Source organism: Schistocerca serialis, chromosome 2, assembly GCF_023864345.2.
Source record: "Schistocerca serialis cubense isolate TAMUIC-IGC-003099 chromosome 2, iqSchSeri2.2, whole genome shotgun sequence".
Taxonomy (NCBI): domain Eukaryota; kingdom Metazoa; phylum Arthropoda; class Insecta; order Orthoptera; family Acrididae; genus Schistocerca; species Schistocerca serialis.
The window spans coordinates 1,019,738,231-1,019,759,303 of NC_064639.1; positions in this window are offsets into that span (position 1 = coordinate 1,019,738,231).

The window sequence follows — 21,073 nt, forward strand, 5'->3', positions numbered from 1 at the left end:
GCTGTTGACTAGGCGTCAGCGTCAGTTGATGCTAAGATGGCGACCGCTCAACAGAAAGCTGGACTACAGTATCTGGAGATGTTAGAGAATTGGCTGTTCCCTCAGCTCGAACAAGAAGCCCAACAATTCATATTTCAGCAGGATGGAGCGCCACCACATTGACACTTATCTGTCCGTAACTACCTGAACGTCAACTACCCGAGGCGATGGATCGGCCGCCAGGCAGCCCGTGACAGAGCACTTCATCACTGGCCTCCAAGAAGCCCTTATCTTAACCCCTGCGATTTTTTCTTATGGGGGTATGTTAAGGATATGGTGTTTCGGCCACCTCTCCCAGCCACCATTGATGATTTGAAACGAGAAATAACCGCAGCTATCCAAACTGTTACGCCTGATATGCTACAGAGAGTGTGGAATGAGTTGGAGTATCGGGTTGATATTGCTCGAGTGTCTGGAGGGGGCCATATTGAACATCTCTGAACTTGTTTTTGAGTGAAAAAAAGCCTTTTTAAATACTCTTTGTAATGATGTATAACAGAAGGTTATATTATGTTTCTTTAATTAAATGCACATTTTTAAAGTTGTGGTATTCTTTTTGAATCACCCTGTATATCATTTGTTATAATCTCGGGTTTCATGTCTTCAAAATGAGCGAAGTCGCAAGGAGAAGCCGAAGCTTGCATCCTGACACAATTCCCAAAAATACCCCAGATTGGGATTTACAGTCAAGTCCCATACACATCTAGCAATTACAAAGCATTGCCGGTTTCAGTTGTGAACTTATACAGTGATCTCCAAATAAACAAAGAAAATATTTCCACTTACGATGACTGGAAAAATCACCTTTCGACTGCAGTGAAACGCCATATAGTGCACCACGTAAATAGTAACCCTTTCACATTTGAGCCTGGCATCCGAAAACAAATAATGGATGCCCTGCAACCCTCTGAGCCAGCTCGCACTATTGGTCGGAGACTAAAACAGCCAGCTACGAAATTATCGTCTCATGTGTAGACTGCCGTTAATACCACATTACAACAAAGACATTCAAAATTTCTAGGTGTGTCCTCTGATGAGAAATTAAACTGGAAGAAACACATTGATGATCTGCTGAAAGGGTTATGTCTTACTAATGCTATTAGGGGTATTGTAAATTTCGCTAATAAAAATATCAGTAAATTAGCCTACTATGCCTATTTTCGTTCACTGCTTCCGTATGACACCATATTTTTGGGTAATTCGTCATTAGGAGTAAAAGTATTCTTTGCACAAATGCGTGTAATTAGAATAATAGCTGCAGCCCACAAAAGATCATGTTGCAGACATTTATTTCAGGAACTCGGGATATTCATGGTACCTTCGTAATACGTATATTCACGTAGGAAATTTGTTATTAATAACCCATCCCAGTTAAAAAATTATAGCAATAGCTACAACACAAGAAGAAAGGATGATCTTCACTATTCAAGGTTAAATCAGACTTTTCCACAGAAAGGGAAGAATTACGCTGCCACAAAAATCTTTCGTAACTTGTCAAGAAGCACAGCGCTGTACGAGGACGACATTAAATCGCAATACAGCTTAAAAACTGACTATACCGTACAGATGGTGTTATCCAGCTGGAAAATATTTCGCATACCACTCGAAACTAGCGACAGACATACTCAAATTTTACCCTACACCTACAAGCTGGCAGGAAAAAGGCAGGGGTGTAAGGTACTACCTTTATTCTTTTTGGCGGGAAATACATTCAACAGAGGAGATGCGAGTGTTGGACAGAGGCGAGTTTATAAAGTGTATTACTTGCAAGAATACAGTGTCTGTAGTTGTTTGACGTCTGAGTTCATTACAGACGCCTACTAAAGATCACCCTACAGTCCAGGAAATCGAGGCCAATACATGCTGTCACAGCTGATGGAAAGACTGTGTCACAGTTCTAATTACACTTCGAAATTATCATTAAAAAACTAACACTCATATTGAATGGGTCATAATGCAGGACATGCATTGCGGAAAATCGTCCTCCTAAAAGACTGCAAAGGGGGTGGTAGTTTAACATGCGTTCTTCTCTATGTACAATCACAAAATGCCGACACTCGAGACCCTATCTCTTCACTCCCTCCATCCACCTACAGGGTGGATGGACGGAGGGAGGGAGCTACTCCGCTAGCAGCCTTGTGGCACGTCCTGGCTGCTGTCCGCCTTGAGTCAATGGTCCTTCACCAACACCAAACCAAGAAATTGTTAACTAAAGAGTAGGAGATAGAACAACGGCTTTCCTGATGCATCTTGTTCGTCTAAAGTATAGTGACATAGCCACCCCTAATGGTTAGGGTGTCCACCTGCAGTGATAAGCTGATACAGACTAGGCAGGCCCCAACACCTCCTACAGGCCTGTCTTTCTGCAATGGATAACAATTTTCTTCTGGGAAACCTTGCGGGATGTAAGGTCGTGGTCCATGAAACTCTTCAGCTCCTAACGTTTCGTCCAGTGCTTCGCTGGACATCTTCAGAGGGGTGTTTCTCCTCCGGTGAGTCTTGCCGGCTCGGCAGGACTCACCGGAGGAGAAACACCCCTCTGAAGATGTCCAGCGAAGCACTGGACGAAACGTTAGGAGCTGAAGAGTTTCATGGACCACGACCTTACATCCCGCAAGGTTTACCAGAAGATATGTCATCCGGTCGTGAAAGCCTTCATACTATGATAACACTTTTGTTTGACATCAACATTTCTTTCTTGCAATCAGAAGTATTTCTCGGAAAGACTGGAGCCCTTTGGAACAACAACTAAATTCCAGAAAACGGTCTCATAGGGAAGACGCCCGCCGCTCTGCGCTGGACTATTTACCTCCAACTCGACTCCTATAATAATGAAACTATTTAAAAAACGAAAAAAAAAAAAAACATTTGCGCCGATAATAAATGTTATCTTCCTATGAAAGTAGACGAAGTCGATTTTCATTCAGTTTTATGAGAAAAATCGGTCTAGATGCACTCGCATCTCATTATTTTGTGACGTCCAGCGAAGTGTACCGCCACCGATAACATATAATCAGGAAAAAAACCTTCGACTTTTTAAATATGAAAACTACCGATCACAAAAGAATGTGCTCATTATTTCGAAACTAAATTGATCATGAGAGTCACTTTGGACGACGGGAAGTTGTTTTTCTGTAGTCGGATTACACACACCAGGTAGATCAAATGGGAATCCGTGGAGAGAACATGATGTTCTTTTCGAGGAACACGATTGAGAAATGATATCTGAAGCTGACCATGGAGGGATTCTACGGCCCACAACATACATTTCATGTAAGAACAGTGCCATGAAAAACACGATCCTTGCGACTACACTACCATCACCCTGCATAAGAGATGGTGTTCACTCGACACACACGAGCCACTGATAGTGTTATACATTCTGGTAGAATTACTGTCCACGATTTGGAATCAAGTCTATCGCCCTGGGGGGGGGGGGGGGGGGCGTGATGATGTTGCAAGGGGGCGCAGGTGGAGTTAGCGGTATAATATCGATATTTTAATAAAAATAAATGTGCAGGTATTAATGATAGATTATGGTGTTAAATGCAATCGTTTGGCGTCCCACTTCCCGCAATCCTATCTCAATAACCTATCCTAGAACATAACAGCTTTTGAAGATCACGTTTAGAATGACACGTTTACAATGTCACACACAAACTCTCAAAATTACGACGGCGATATGCGTTAATTGTAATATATCGGATTTGCGAACAACTTACTTCTGACAATTGGAAAACAGAAAAGTCACGTATTAACTATTCCGTACATGTGTACACATGAACTGAACGTAATCATGTTATAACTTTTAGCCGTAGTGGGCTATGTTCATCAGAGTAATAATCACTTATACGGCGTAACTGCAAAAATGCCGTTTTATTACCCTGTAAACCCGCGGATCGCCATGTGATGCGATTACAGTGACTTTAACAGACTCTATACGCTTCAAATGAACTGGCGGGTTCGTAATTTGGAAGCCAGGGTTATGCCCCTTGTCACCAGAAAAATGTGCACGACGTGAATGCGAAACTAGTGCAAGTGTTCGTTCTGAGCAGAGTTCTTCACGCCGTTCTGGAAACATTGTCATGAGTGCTAACAATGAAACATAACCCAGCTGGGTAGTGTAACGTCTATCAGCAAAGGACATATTTTGTAGTAAAGAGCGAACATTGTGCATCATATTCTGTTATTGTATGGAATTATGTATTTTTTTATTATTATTTATTTTAGATAATATCTGTGTCGGCGAGTACTGAAACCGCACAGACGATAAATATCATACAAAGAGAAGAATATACCACTAGTATAAATAATACAGAACGAACATTAATTTCTCTGTCTTCTTTTTGGAGTTGTACAAGTAAGATAGCCTGTGACGCTGTAGTATATGCTAACGTAGTCTTCTTTTGTCAAGGTCGATAGATGTACGCCATTACGTACTCATTGTAAAAGGTGTGTATTAGTTAACATATTTGAATGTTTTGAATAGAGTTATTGAATGAAGCCTTGCATTATTATTTGTAGTAGCTTGCTTGGAATATTATCCCATCCTTTTGAGATATTTTCAGTTATTTAAATATTATCCGTGATGCAGAGCTGCGCTACGAACGAGCCGCTGCCGCGGCGCATTCAAACTGCATAAAAAGAAATCGATCATACCGCAAAGAAGCGGGAAGGTAATAGTGAAATAAAATCATCTCTTTCAGCTTCCGGACTTGCAGAGCAGAGCAGCAGATTTTATGATGTGTTTTGCAGATTGACGCGGGCAGCTGATAATATATTACTAACCGTACAAAAAAGATAATTTACCTTCGTAACATAATAGGAATTTCGCTGTGCTTAGTTCTTGTCTGGCAAACCTTATAGTGAAAACGTATTTTTCTCTGACAATAGTCTCATGTTCCTGTGCTAGTCGTGGTAATTATTGGTGTTTTACTCTTAACAAAAATCCACTGCAAAATTATTTTGATGATGAACAATCTTTGCGAACTGTAACATAAATATTTCATAACAAAATAATTTTTCATTTTCAATAACTATAAAGTAGGGAAGATATGTTGACTTTTATAGTGAGTTACAGTAACGAAAAATGTTCCTTTAATAGAAAGCCAGTTACAGAACAATAAGAACCCAATATATTCTGTTTTGTTGAAAATTAATGACTATAAAGACATTCATGGCACAGCATTAATAAAAGGTATTTCGCGGCTCTTTTCGTGTATGCGTTGTTACGCAAATAATGATAATAAAACAAAGCAAAGTAAGAGAAAAGAGTTTTTACGAAAAGTGAAACGGACGCGAAACTGGCGCCCAACGTGGGGCCCGAATTTGCAGTGGCCACGAAAATATATGTTTATGTAATTTCTTTCAGTGTCTATCGTTATATATATATGTATGTATTTAGTGAAAATGTATGTATGTGCATCATGATTAATGCCATGTATTAATGAATGTACAAAAATTCTTTCATGAAAAACCGCACCACTGCAAGTGAGTCAGAGGAAACGATCCTGATAAAATGGTTCAAATGGCTCTGAGCACTATGGGACTTAACAGCTATGGTCATCAGTCCCCTAGAACTTAGAACTACTTAAACCTAACTAACCTAAGGACATCACACAACACCCAGCCATCACGAGGCAGAGAAACTCCCTGACCCCGCCGGGAATCGAACCCGGGAACCCGGGCGTGGGAAGCGAGAACGCTACCGCACGACCACGAGATGCGGGCGACGATCCTGATAGTACTGAGAAACTGTAACGACTACATAATCCGGGGGCAGCTGAACCCCGAGATCAGATGAACTAAAGGTAAGACTACAGTGTAGTTGTCCTGTTTGTAGAAGCTTAACTCCAGTGAAGTGATCTCATATCGCTAGTGGTGTGTGTGTAGTTTGAGGTTAGTGTTTATGACAGGACAAAGTTGATTGTAGATAGTAATTTTTAGTGTGCCGTGTATTGTAGATAAATTAACATATTTTGTGTGCAAGTGAAAAAACTGTCAGATCTTGTGTTCGAGTAGGTAATTTATGAATATGGTTAAATTGCGTAGTCAACGTCCGAGCAATATGGATACTGAGGAACAGCCATTAGTTAGTGCAGGAAATGTAGAAGCGGGTGCATTAAGTAGTACCAGTACTCTCTTTGAGGAGATACCATGCGAAAATGTGGGGGAGGGGCACAGGAAGTGATGCTACCGCCCACCAGTGCTCAAGGAGAGGTAGATAAAGAAATTACATCACCTCCAGAAAAGCAGGAACCAGAGAGTGGTAATCTGCCTGGTGGGATTTCACTTCAGGCGATATTAGAGCGCGTGCTGGATTACCAGGCAAAATTTGCGCAACAACAAGCTGAAAAGGACGAAAAATTGAGATCTTTCTCGCACAGCAAGCCGAGCGAGATCGCCAGCAAGCTGAGCGAGATCGCCAGTTAGCAGAAAAATTACTTGCCCAGCAAGCTGAGCGAGATCGCAGGCTAGAGGAAAATTTACTTGCCCAGCAAGCTGAGAGGGACCAGCAACTTGTGCAATCGTTAGAAAGTATGAAAAAAGAGATTGCCTGTATGAAACAGAATTATGAGTCGATACCTAAGGCCGTGCAGGAGTTGACTGTACAGGTCAACAACCTGCAAGTAGCAAACACTAACAGGGTAGACGAAATAGGTGTCTTAGCCAACCGATTAGAAAAGCTAGAAATAGATTCCACACAGCTTGTAGAGCAGAAGTGGAACGAACAAGCAACTAAAATTGTAACCGAATTCAACTCATGGCTAGAAGTGAAGGAGAGTGAGATCGAAAAAAATATTAATTCTAAGGTACAAGCAGCCATAGCAGATAGAGATTCCGAATCGTTCAGTACCGCAGTAAATAGTCAGGTACAGAACGACGTGCAAACCATCAAACAAATACTCAGTGAGGATATTCCGCAGTGGCAAGTGAATATTAACAAACGGATATCCGACTTGGAAAAGGGTTTAGCACAAAGTAGCAAACATCTTGAACACGAAACTACGTCGCCAACAGCCAATGTTTTTGGCAACGCACAAACTTATACGCGACGCAACAATGGTGAATCTTTAGGCGATAATGCGAAGAGCTGTAGCTTCTGTCCGGAGCACACAGCCAATGTCCCAGGAACAAACCAGTACAGTCCAAAAGTATTAGTTGAAAAAAGTTTGATAAAAAATAAGCAATTTCAAACGTTTACTACTGAACGGAAGTCAGTACACCCAGTAGTATTCATAAAAAGCTTTAAAAATATCTTGCCTAGTGTGTGGAATGAAGCACAGAAAATTCAATACGTAATGTCATACATTCAGGGTGATGCAACATTGTGGGCTACGGAAGTAGCAGACAGCTGCATGACATACCAACAGTTTGAGAGGGCATTTTTGTCGAAATACTGGTCGCCTTGTATACAAGAGCGGCTAAGAAAAGAAGTATACAATCCCGAACCGTACTCACCCCGTCTTGGGAATCTGAGACGGTATTTCGGGAAGTACATAAACAAAACGCGTTACTGGGACGAGCCTATCTCACCAAGAGACATAATAAGACTCCTAAAATCACATTTACCCCTTCATATCAAAGAGAAATTAATACACGTACCAGAAAGCGACATGGAACATTTCCTGTCTGTTCTAGATTCAATAGACTTAAATCCAGGAAGACGCAAAAGCAGCGTGTGATCACTCGCGGAATAGTGGATCAGGGTGTAAACATGACAGAAATAATAGTGAACAAAACCACAACCATGGAAATGGTGGGAGTGGTAACAAGCGGCAAGAGCATTCGCAAAATTGTAATAATGGTAGAAATCAAAACGGGTATGGTCAGCCGTCTCATAATAAAAAGCGTCGGTTTGACGACCGGTACGATTCCGGACTGCCAGGGACCAACCGCTGGAAACATGCGCGAGGTCAGTGGCATAGCAATTACAATGACGGTAATCGTAATTGGAATCAGAATCAGCAACCAAGCCCAGAACGGCAGGGTAATGACCGGTACGATAACAACAGACCACCACTGCAAAACGCGCCTATTGCGCAGTCGTGGCGGCCCACAAACCAAAGCGTAAACATAGTAGAGGTCGCGGATAATAGCCGTCCAAGTACCTCCCAAGCAAGCCATCCAACAAACTAGAATCGGCCTCGATATGCTCTCCATCGTTGGCCGAGGGGTGGAGTGAGAGCAACACGAATGACAATAATATCCCTGGAGTACATATGCTGCGATACAACGACGGTATCAGTATGGATAAAGATCTGCTGACCGAACCGCATGAATGTAAGATAGATAGCAACGAAAATGTGCTAGCGATAATAGAAGCGAAAATCAATGATGTTGCAGTGAATATAATCATTGACACAGGTGCCTCAGTGAGTGTAATGAGGACAGAGTTGTTTAAAGTGCTAGGGAAGGGACGTAGCATACCGACTTTCCCGGTTAATAACTGCAAGGTGTCTGGAGCCATAAGTGCACAGAGCCAGTTAGTTAAGTACCAGGTGCAGGTGGAGATTTGTAACGAGGGCGAAGCCATAGTGAGCTCGTGCCTCATTGTTAAAGGGTTAAAGGTGGCCTGCATTCTGGGAGTAGATTTTCTCCGTGAGAGGGACGCAGTGATCGACCTCTCCTCGGGAAAACTAAGCATAGTTAATAAAGGTAGGAGGATTGAATTGTCTATTATGAAATCGAAGGAGGTAATTGTGCCATGTTGCAATCGAATTAACATCAAAGGTAGGAAACCCTGGGTACTACACCTCAATGATTATTCACCTGTGACGGATCTCTATTATCCGAATATAGAAGACAGAAATTTTGAACCAGATGTTGATGAATTTCAAATCAAAGTACAGGAATCTGAAAGTTTAAGCAACATACAAAAGCAGCAGTTGACGCAGCTGCTATCGGAATATAACATGGTATTCACCGACCTACCTGGAATAGTCAAAGGGTACCACTATCACATAGAGGTGATGCCTCACAAAACATACTGTCGCGCATCTTACTCCATCCCTTGGTCGAGGAGGGAGGTAGTGGCTAAAGAGATTCGGAAGATGTTAGAATGGGTATATTCAGGACCCTTTGAAGTAATAAAGGTGCCACACGAATGTAGCTATTTGCTAGCACATCCCCATATGGGGAAAATAATAGGACTGTATCCACGTAAAGATGTAAAATTATTTATTCAGTGACATGTCTGATGTAAATAGTAGTAGTAAGAAGATTTCAATTGTGTTTTAGAGTATAAGTATGTTAGTTTTAAGAAAGAATGTGTGTATAGTTAAAACTTTGAGGAAGTAGAATCAGTAAACTGAGCAATAACAGGCAAATTGAAGACTTTTACAGACAGTTAGTGTCATTAAAATACGATATGCTCTTCAAGCAATGAATAATCTTTTTGTTGACAAAATAATTATTAATTTCTTGAATCATTTTTCATTTGTAGTAAGTAAGTACAATTAATGATGCAATCTCATATAATTATGTAACAGATGTAATTGTGTTAGAATTAAGGAACCCTGAGAGAGAGTCTCTACTAGCCAAAAATAGACTTTGTAGTACGAAATAATTATGTGATGTAATGTTTACTGACAATAGTGATCTGAGAACGACACTGGAGCAGAATCCAATCAAAAAGAAACCCGTTCCGTGTAACCTACGCTTTGTATGTATCGATGCTTCAATTGAAGCCTGTGTACTTGGTGCACGTCCTTGAGTATTAATTACGCGGTACGCGAATCAAGTTACGCGGAAACTACACTGTAGTCCTGTAGGACAGACCGTTAAAAATAATACTAGTACTAAATGAAGTATTTATTGAGCAATATGCCCAAGTCAAGTTGTCATGCACATGGTAAAATCTGTTTGCTAGATGAGTGATAACCTAGCAAGCTACACTAAAAAAGGAAAAGAAAGCAATGTACCAAAAATCACACACCTTTAAATAATTACAAAAAAATGCCATATATGTCTAGTAATAGTATTAAAAGTGTGTAATGACAGGGTAACACAATGGACTCAATGTAAATGAGAGTGATTATGCTAAGAACAGTTGTTATGCATTAAAAATAAACTGTGTGCATAAACAATCTAGGAAAGGACGGAACATTGTGTGTAGTAGGGACAGAAAATGACTGTTGTACCTGCACCAATAGATACGTCGGTATAAGTTAAGTGTTGAGTGACTAACTGTCATGGTGCAGTGCTCAACGAACAATACACTGAGTAAAAACGGTAGTTAATGATCCGTTCGGAGTCGATACAAACAAACATCGCTCAACGGAAACATTTAGTGTGTGTGTGAACCGAAACATTTTCGCGTGTTGAGAGACGCTTTGGCAGCGAATCGACCGTGAAAACAAATGAAAGTGTGTAGTACAATGTGTGTGTGACGAACCCTAAATACCAGTGTCACAAGAGACCCGTTATCACGCCAAAACAGCCTGTGCATACCAGCGAAGCGACGGCGTAATGAACAATAAACGCTTTTAACCAAAGAGCATTTTCTTCCACAGCTAATAATTTGTATCCTTAAAGACAGTACACCGTTGTGGAATATTTGTTTCACGCGTTACGACGGGGAGCCATGCGGAGAAGCAGAGACGGGTGCCGTGCCGCCAGCCAGCCGGTCGCGGAAACCACTGCAACACGCCGACATTGGGGAATGATTCGGCGCGGTTCGCGACTGCTCGGGCGCCACCTCAGCACGCCGTCGCTGTTACTGCGAGCAGGTCGTCGACCTCAGCGGTCGTTGGCACGCCGCGTTCCAGACGACGCTACGCGACAATTGCTTCGCGCCGCCCGCTCCGTACGACATTGTTGACGTTCAACCGAACATTACCAACTACATTGTTAATGTACTAATATGAAAATGATTTATTGGGCACGAAATAACGTGACAAACATTTTTTTTTCTCTTTAGTTTACTGTGTATAAACTCAAAACATTCACTTGTTCAATGATATATGTGATATGTGTTCGTCATATTAGTGAAGCAAACTGACACGAATGCAATACCATGGTAGACCATTTGTCGTGAGTAAGTGTAGAGACAATCCATTACATTACTGTAAAACTGTTGAATGATTGACTTTCATATTGACACAGAACACAAATGTGAAAGAGTGTAGAAGGTACATTTTTAACAAAGAGACTAAAAGTTTAACATTGGGTAATAAATAACCTTTGTTATCTGTGAACATTGGATAAAGTCCAACCTTTTTTGATGAACAATCAAACCGTGTGTTAAGACAAACCAGGTGAGATGACCATGGCTCCGGCGCAGTTTTCCCAGATTTTCTGGCCGCACGTAGCCCAAATGGGGGAGCCAGAATACTGTAATGACCATGGGACTAGGTTTACGGTCACCTCGCAAAGTGTGAAAAAACTATAAAGAGTGTAATTAAAACTATAATGTAAAAGAGCAAAGAAGTGAACAGTGAATATTCCAAACAAGGTGATAGACAATGACAAAACGGACGTTGGTGGCAGCATATTGCCGAACATTCTTAACGTTAGTCAATTGCTGCCAGGGGGCATTGTAACGTCTATCAGCAAAGGACATATTTTGTAGTAAAGAGAGAACATGGTGCATCATATTCTGTTATTGTATGGAATTATGTATTTTTTTTATTATTATTTATTTTAGATAATATCTGTGTCGGCGAGTACTGAAACCGCACAGACGATAAATATCATACAAAGAGAAGAATATACCACTAGTATAAATAATACAGAACGAACATTAATTTCTCTGTCTTCGTTTTGGAGTTGTACAAGTAAGATAGCCTGTGACGCTGTAGTATATGCTAACGTAGTCTTCTTTTGTCAAGGTCGATAGATGTACGCCATTACGTACTCATTGTAAAAGGTGTGTATTAGTTAACATATTTGAATGTTTTGAATAGAGTTATTGAATGAAGCCTTGCATTATTATTTGTAGTAGCTTGCTTGGAATATTATCCCATCCTTTTGAGATATTTTCAGTTATTTAAATATTATCCGTGGTGCAGAGCTGCGCTACGAACGAACGAGCCGCTGCCGCGGCGCATTCAAACTTCATAAAAAGAAATCGATCATACCGCAAAGAAGCGGGAAGGCAATAGTGAAATAAAATCATCTCTTTCAGCTTCCGGACTTGCAGAGCAGAGCAGCAGATTTTATGATGTGTTTTGCAGATTGACGCGGGCAGCTGATAATATATTACTAACCGTACAAAAAAGATAATTTACCTTCGTAACATAATAGGAATTTCGCTGTGCTTAGTTCTTGTCTGGCAAACCTTATAGTGAAAACGTATTTTTCTCCGACAATAGTCTCATGTTCTTTTGCTAGTCGTGGTAATTATTGGTGTTTTACTCTTAACAAAAATCCACTGCAAAATTATTTTGATGATGAACAATCTTTGCGAACTGTAACATAAATATTTCATAACAAAATAATTTTTCATTTTCAATAACTATAAAGTAGGAAAGATATGTTGACTTTTATAGTGAGTTACAGTAACGAAAAATGTTCCTTTAATAGAAAGCCAGTTACAGAACAATAAGAACCCAACATATTCTGTTTTGTCGAAAATTAATGACTATAAAGACATTCATGGCACAGCATTAATAAAAGGTATTTCGCGGCTCTTTTCGTATATGCGTTGTTACGCAAATAATGATAATAAAACAAAGGAAAATAAGAGAAAAGAGTTTTTACGAAAAGTGAAACGGACGCGAAAGTAGACAATGAAGTCCATTAGTGAGGCTATTTTTTTTTCGAACGGTCAGTACTACAGCTCTTTCATTCGGATTACTTATCTGACAAAACAGTTATTTTTCTTTTGCCTTTTTGAAATATGGCATAATTTCATTGAAATTAGTGTACGTTCTTTGCTGCGACAATGGCTTCTTTTGGTACGAGTACAGAGATAACCGCTTGACACTGTGCACCGTTTGCAGCAATGTGTGAGGTGTATCCCTGACCTTACTTAATTACTGTGATATTTGACAACCAATTCATTGATGTTATCTCAAAACATATAACGTTTCGTTTATAAGTAACGAAAGATTTGGCCACGAAAACGATTTTCGAATAAAACCCCAGGCAGCACTGCCCAGAACAGCACCGCAGAACAGGTAGCAAATTCTTAGGGTGCCTGTGGGCTATTCCCGCCCTAATCCAGGAAAAGCCCGTTTCTCCCAGCAAGAGCCCTACTCGGCCACCAGGTCGCAGACAGACAGTGCACTGACTACCTGCGCTGCGGCTGGGCTTCCCCGTTCTTCACCCCACTCCTTACAGGCAGTCATCTGAGGTGCCGACAGATGATAGTAGCTTTCCTTTGTTTCAGTTAGTTGCTTGCAGTTGTTGACACATCTGATGTATTGGATTTTGCTGAAATTGCGTTGAATCTTTCACAGTTGTGCCTCAGTAAAATCAGTGTTAGTGCGAAATTATACTGTCAACTTCTTGTTTTCTTTTCACTTCACCATGAGTGTCGTGAAAAAACGAAAATATAATGATGATTATATCAAATACGGTTTTGCTTCTATACAAAAAATGGTGTTGACCAGCTGCAATGTGTTATTTGCTATGAGGTATTGAGCAATGATTCCACGAGACCTTCTCGTCTGGAACGCCATTTGTGGGCAAAGCATGGTGCATTGAAAGAGAAGCCGAAGGAATTTTTTGCTGCAGAATGTGATAATTTGAAACGGATGAAGTTGGACACTGCTGGATCCTTCGCTCAGACATCTAAAAAGGTACTGGAAGCCTCGTATGAGTTATCGCTACTTATTTCAAGGACCAAGAAAAGTCATATTATCGGAGAGACGCTAGTCAAACCCTGTTTGTTGAAAGCAGCTGATATTGTTCTTGGATCAAAAAGTAAACAAAAACTTTCAAAAATACCGCTTTCTGACAATACTGTGAAACGGCGGATTGATGATATGGCCGAAGACATACAAAATCAAATAGTTACGGCCGTCAAACACTCACAGTTTTTCACAATACAGTTAGACGAGAGTACCGACGTTGAGAATTGTTGCTAACTGGTAGCTTTCGTTCGCTATATATGAAATGAAGCAATTAAAAAAGAGTTGCTGTTTTCTACAAAGTTAAAGACAACTTCAAAAGCAATTCATATAATGGCAGCCGTCTCTGAATTCTTTTGTAAAAATTTGTTATCATGGCAGAAACTGATAGGCGTATGCACAGACAGCGCCCCATCAATGCTTGGATATCGCTCAGGATTCGTGCAGATGGCCACAGAAAAAAACCCTAGTGTTACTGCTATCCACTGTGTAATACACCTTCAAGCATTGGCAGCTAAGACACTTCCAAAGGAACTCAATGATGTCTTGAAATTGTGCATCAAAATCATGAATTATATTAAAAAGAGTGCGTTAAATTCCAGATTGTTTACGACTCTTTGTGAAGACTTGGGAGCGGAGTATAAAACACTTTTATTTCATACAGAAGTACGCTGGCTCTCAAAAGGAAATATGCTAGGAAGAGTATTTTAACTTCGAGACGGAGTGATGCAGTTTTCGGAGAATAACAAACGAACTGAATTGTATGTGGAATTTAGAATGCCCGGTGTTCATGTTGCATTGGCTTATCTGTCAGATATTTTCGAATCTTTAAACACATTGAATTTGAAATTACAAGGTGTTGAGTCAAACATAATTTTTCATCGGGATGCCATCAAAGCGTTTACTGATAAGTTGCAACAATGGAAACGTAAAATTTTAGCCTGCAATTATTCCTTCTTTCCCAGATTGGAATCCTGGAAGAAGCCCGATTTCACAACGATTTTAATGATACTGATACTAAGAGTAAAATATCCAACCATTTCCAGTACCTCATTGATGAATTCGAACGATACTTCCCTAGGAGTTGTGATGATAAAATTTATTATAGGTTGGCGACGGATCCATTTCACGTTGATGTGGATGTGTTGCCAGACTACAAGAGGAAGTCTTAGAAATTGAAAATGATACTGTAGCGAAGTATGACTTTGAGAAGATGTATAAGCCTTTATTTTGGGTGAAATATCTAACGGTGTATCCCAGCACAGCAGAACAAGCACTGAAACTGTATTTACCATTTTCAAGCACTTATTTGTGCGAAAGAGCATTTTCAGCGGTAGTGGCGATAAAAAATAAGCTTAGAAGCAAACTCTGTATTGCCAATGATTTACGTTGCGCAGTTTCTACTGTTCAGCCAAGAATTCAAAATCTCGTACAAAACATGCAAGCTCATCTTTCACATTGATTTATTTGTTTGTTTCTCGCCATATGTGTGTGGAAATAATATTTTTATAATAAATACGTCACATTATAAGAGAACTTGTTATTTTTCTCCTAACACTATCCTTACATGTAGGTAATACTGTAAAATTATAAAAAACTATTTCGAACAAACAATATAAATTAAATGTAGTGAATCTGATTTAAATATAAATAGTGCGTGTGATCCTTATGGATTCTGATGTTACGTGTGGTATGTTATTTCAACTAATAACAGTATGTCTTCTGGATGAAGACACAGTGAAAGTTTATCCTAGATATGGCAAGCGAAGAGTAGCCCTAAAATCGTATACTGGTGAAGAATTGGTGTGCAGGAAGGGAATGTAATCAAGGTAAGGAAGTCGTTTTATTCATATTTTTTAAAGTTCTGTGTAGTCTGCAAAATTATTTCGTAAAACTTATTTTTTAATTTTTCTCTGGTTCTAAGAACTGGGCGTTTGTCGCCGTTCGGTAACTGTCGTCGTTGACATAAATGCTAACCTATGCGCAATGACAATGGGGAGCGCTACAGGCGTACAAATCAGTGATGTTCGTTAACACCGTGACTGAGTGACTATTTTTGGTAATGAGTGAAAGTACTAAGCTACATTCAACTTAAAATAGTGGCCCGCATCCACTAATCTGCAAAGGTCGCAAATATTTTTCCTTGTTTACCAAGGACTTTCTTTACTTTAGGAGTGGCTTATAATCACTAGACTAGACTGCTGACATAATAACTGCGACTCGATACATCAACAGCCAACCATGTTACATGACGTCACCATCACAAATCTTTCCATAGTTTCTTGATAATTAATAAAAATCTTTTTTTTAGGGTGGGGCGGAAGTTTTCTTTTCGGCAGAAGGCGGGCGTGGCAAACAAAAGTTTGAGAACCTCTGCTCTAAACGAATGAAGATTTATGGATGAACTCCATTCCCTAATCGTATCTTAGGTATATGATCGATACTTCAGTTTCATAGCTAAGATGATTCTAAGTCAACGGTAGATGTTAGTGAGACACTGCAATCCCCATGTGTACATCTGCTTGACAGATGTCCTTTCTACAGAGTTAGTGGGACGTGACGTGTAATTCCACATGTCGGACGCCGCTGCTATGCTTTTAACTGTTTCCTTGTAAGAGGTATTCTCCATGACTAACCATCAATTTATATAGGACAGATTCGAGCATTGTATAATTTCTGAACCATGAACGGATTTAAACAGTGGACTCTATACACCTCTGGAAAGCTACATTGTGCACATATCACACAGAATCGATATTTTGTGGAGGTGGTTTTTTCACTTTACTGTTTGTTACCATACTTTATCGTAAAGAAACCTGCAGGAAGGATGTATGTCATGTGCTGGAAATGTATTTCTTACATTGTAATGATAATAGCGCTGCATTCCACATGACTGATACATCAGAAACTGAAGTAATCTAAAATTATAGCCTTCTTTATGTGCAGAACCATGTAGCCTTAGGAGTGTGTGTGTTTATGTTCCCTCTTACCAATACCCTTCTGGTACTGATCTCACACAATAGAACAATACTTTAAAATTGACAGTGTTGTTGATTTACGCAAAATGCTTCGAACTCCATCCGTCTGGAGGTCCATCATACATAAAAACCACCCACTGCTTGTTCTTCGTAACCGTCTGCTATTACATCACAGCAGTTTCAAATCTACTACTATACACCGATAAGGGGTGCTAACCTCCTCGACAATGGCACACCTGGAGAAATCTTGTCCACTAGGATGGGAGAGGACTTGGCAAGCACCAGTCATTCATGAAGCATGGAATGTAGCAGTCTACTTCTGATCAGCTGCAGATTAAATCGGTAATGGTAGTGCAGAGGGGGTTGGTCATAGACAGAGTGAGGGACTCTATCAGTCTCTAATTTTATCCTAAGACTGCGAGAATGCTTTGTGACACCCATCCTCATAGAGATAGATCATAAATTATGCAATGTTCTCGAGATGCTATAACTATGTAGAGCGCTACTTTGATTATGTATATGTTCGAGAATTAACACTGAATGGACATAGTGCACAGTCATCTATCTACATTCGCTATGATACTCGCGAAGTAGAAAAGGGACAGTTCAGAGATTACACCGACATTGGGAAACATGTTGTCGCGTCATTGGTCGGTGTTGAAATTACTGTAATATTGCTAAAATTGTTTGCACTATCAACTTTGATGCTTATTATTACAGTACATTGTCTGTGTCTTTTCCACCTCATCCGTCCACTGGTATACTGTTGGTTACCACATAATGATTGACTGTTATCGGTTGTTTGAGATGAAGAAGGAATGTTGGTGGCGGGGCACCACCTTCTGAGGATGGCTAGCACCGAAACAGTGATTGCGTACATGACTGCAATTTGAGGAATCAGTCGAAATGCAATGCAAAGCCATAAGCTATACCGTCATAGTGACAGATGAGTTTAAATGTAGAGGTCGTCAGTGACCTTCAAACAGCAGTTTGAAAACTCTCCACAACGCTGCAAAACTCTTTCAGTTTCCTTACGTCTTTTATTTAAAATCATCCATTGTTTGGTGTCTTATGGCAGCCGCAGTAGCTACATGATTTATACCATGCGACGTCTAGTTTTCTGTGAGAAGCGATGGATCAGAACGTGTTAATGTCAGTTTAGAACCTGGAAGTAGTGGTGGGAAAAACAAAATCTATGGAAGTCTACAAAGCGTGTTACAGCAGAAAAAGCAATGTTTTAAACAAAGACACAGGGGTAAAGGGAGCGTCTGTGGTGAGTTATTCTATAGTTTGTGGGATATAGCAAACCTCCTCCAGCACAGGCGATGCAACTTTACACTGTTCTGTGCAATGGATCAATACCAGTATATTTAATAGCATCGTTACATGTGCTCGACGACAGCACGCAGATAGCTCGCAATTCTTCTCTGCTGGATGGTACAGAATCATAATAACAGAATGTTTGGGTGATAGATGGGAATGATTCCTGAGGGATTCGGATCTGTTTCTATGTTGATTCTTCCTAAGTTTCCCAGTAAGACACACCACTGTAATTGTTCATACTGTTTTCATGTTGCAGGAGCAGGCTTCATTTGATGCTGGCCTTCCACTTCGTACACGAATGGCGGAGCTACGAGAACATGTTCCTACTTCCACCGAGTGGCCAAAACACGATACTATAGCATTAACTCAGCTCACTCTGTTTCTAAACATGTTGCAGAATGTGGTGGATATTGCTCTCTCCAACTTGTGGGTGAAATTGCTAAGACTGATCTCGCTGTCAATTGCTGTGCGTTTTTCAGTACATCACTCCATATCAATAGCCTCTTTCCAATCCCAACCGTCCACTCGGTACATTGTTGATTAGTGCATAATGATTGACTGACACCACTCCATTGAGATGGAAGGAACCTTGAGAGAACACTGGATATCTGCTACTTGTCGCTGTGGAGCATGGATTCATGTCTTACACACTGTACAAGGTTGGCGGAGATATGACATCATGTTCCCCTTTCTACCGAGTGGTCAACACACACTCCTGTTGCATTAACTCTGCTCGTCCTGTTTCCCTACAGGATACAGAGGTGTTAGATACAGCACTGAGCCTCATCCGTACAGTTCATACTTAAACTGGGACGATCACATAGACAAAAACTGCTTGGATGGTGGGGGCATATACCTAGCTGCAGTTACAAGATGCAGAGGGACTGTCTAAAAAACAGCGCTGGAGTTACTGCCTTATGGGATCCTTAGCAGATAGGTTGGAAAAAGGTGACTTACTTCGAGTTATGAGAGTGCCATGAATATGATTCAACAGTGGCTCTAATCATTAAAAGATATCTCTGCGGGATCCAACGCAAGGAAGTGTTTCAATAGATAGACTATATTCCCAATTTCTGATAGCATTCCTACCAGAAAGCGTAACACTATCAGCGCTCGTGTGTGTACCTGTAAACTCAAGCCCACTTTTTATGTAGAGTGATGGTAACATTGTTGCGAGGATAGAGTTTTTAACAGCACGGTCCTTACATGAAATGTAAGTTGTGGGCTGTAGAATCCCTCCATGGTCAGCTTCAGATATCATTTCTCAATAGTGTTCCTCAAAAAGAACATCGTGTTCAATCCACGGATTTCCATTAAACCTGCCTGGTGAGTGTAATCCGACTACAGAAAAAGAAAACAAAAAACAAATTACTCGCCATCGAAGTGACGCTCACGATCAGTTTAGTGACGAAATAACGTAGACATTCTGCGGTGATCGGTAGTTCTCGTATCCAAGCAGTTGAAGTTTTTTTTCCTGATTTTACACAGCGTGGGTATGGCTCTGCTGATCATTTGTGATCGCTGGCGAGACACTTCGTTGGACATCACAAAATAATGAGTTGCGAAGGCAGTCGAACATAAAGAACTATACCGATTTTGCTCATAAAACTAATTAAAAATGGGCTTCGTCTATTGTCATGGAAAAAGTACATTTATTGTAGTCGCAAGTTTTTCTTTTTCCTTTTTTCTTAATAGTTGTTTTATTATATGAGTCGAGTTGATTTTAAATAGTCCTGCGCAGAACGGCGGGCGACTTCCCTAAGAGTCTGTAGCTCTCCCTCGGTCCCAGCTGCCCTCTTCTTGGGAATTTTGTTGTTGTTCCAAATGGCTCCGCTCATTGCGAGAAATCCTTTTAACAGATTGCAATAACGAGTTGTTGACGTTACACAAAAGTGTTTTCCATTGCAGAACGAGAAGCCTATAGGAGGTATTGTGGACCTGTCTAGTCTGTATCAGCTCGTCGCTGCATCTGCGCCCCATAACCCTTAGGGATGGCTGTGTCACTGTACTATAGACGAACAAGATGCTTTTGGGACAGCTGTTCGTTTATCTCCTCGATTATCGGCAGTTTGTGACTGTACATCGAGGAGAACTGATGTTCAACTACCACCCTCTTTGCAGCCTTTTAGGGTGATGATTTTCCCCAGCACATGGGCTGCATTGTGACCCATTCACTAGTGTCTGGTTTTTTCATGACAATTTCGAAGTCTCTGATAGTGTGTATTTTCTTCAATTAACTGGGCTGTCGGATGACTTTTAGTAGGTGTCTGTAGAGAACTCTGATGTGAAACAATTATTGATACTGTGTGCTTGCAGGTAATACACATTATAAACTTATCTCTGTCCAGCACAATCTTCTCGTCGGTTGAGTGTATTTTCCACCAAACAGTATAAAGACAGTATCTTACACCCCTGGCTTTTTCCCACCAGCTTGTAAATACAGGGTAAAGTTTGAGTGTGTCTGTCGCTAGTTTCGAGTGGTATTGCGAAATTTTTGACCAGTAGGATAACACCAGTTGTATTGCATCGTTAGTATCTGACCTGTATTGCGATTTTATGCCATCCTTGTTCAGCGCTAAGCATATAGTAGTGTCATTAGGACGGTTCTTTGTGATTAATTATGTAATTTGGATCGATATTTGCGTGAGTTTCCTGACCAAATTAAATAAAGTACTCCAATTTAATCTTCCTCTGCCGCATCTGGACAGTTTCAATGTGTTAGGAGATGCACTTGGGCTCCTATCCAGTAGAATTAGGGTTCGAGTCCCAGAAATGGTACAACCATTTTTAATATCCTGCCAATTCCAAGCATTTCTGGTGGTTTAATTGTGTTAGGGGGTACACTTGGGCTTTCTGCACAGTAGGACCATGGTTCAAGACCTAAAAAGGGTACTGCCAATTGTAATTTACTATCAATTGATGGGTGGGGTGTGGGGT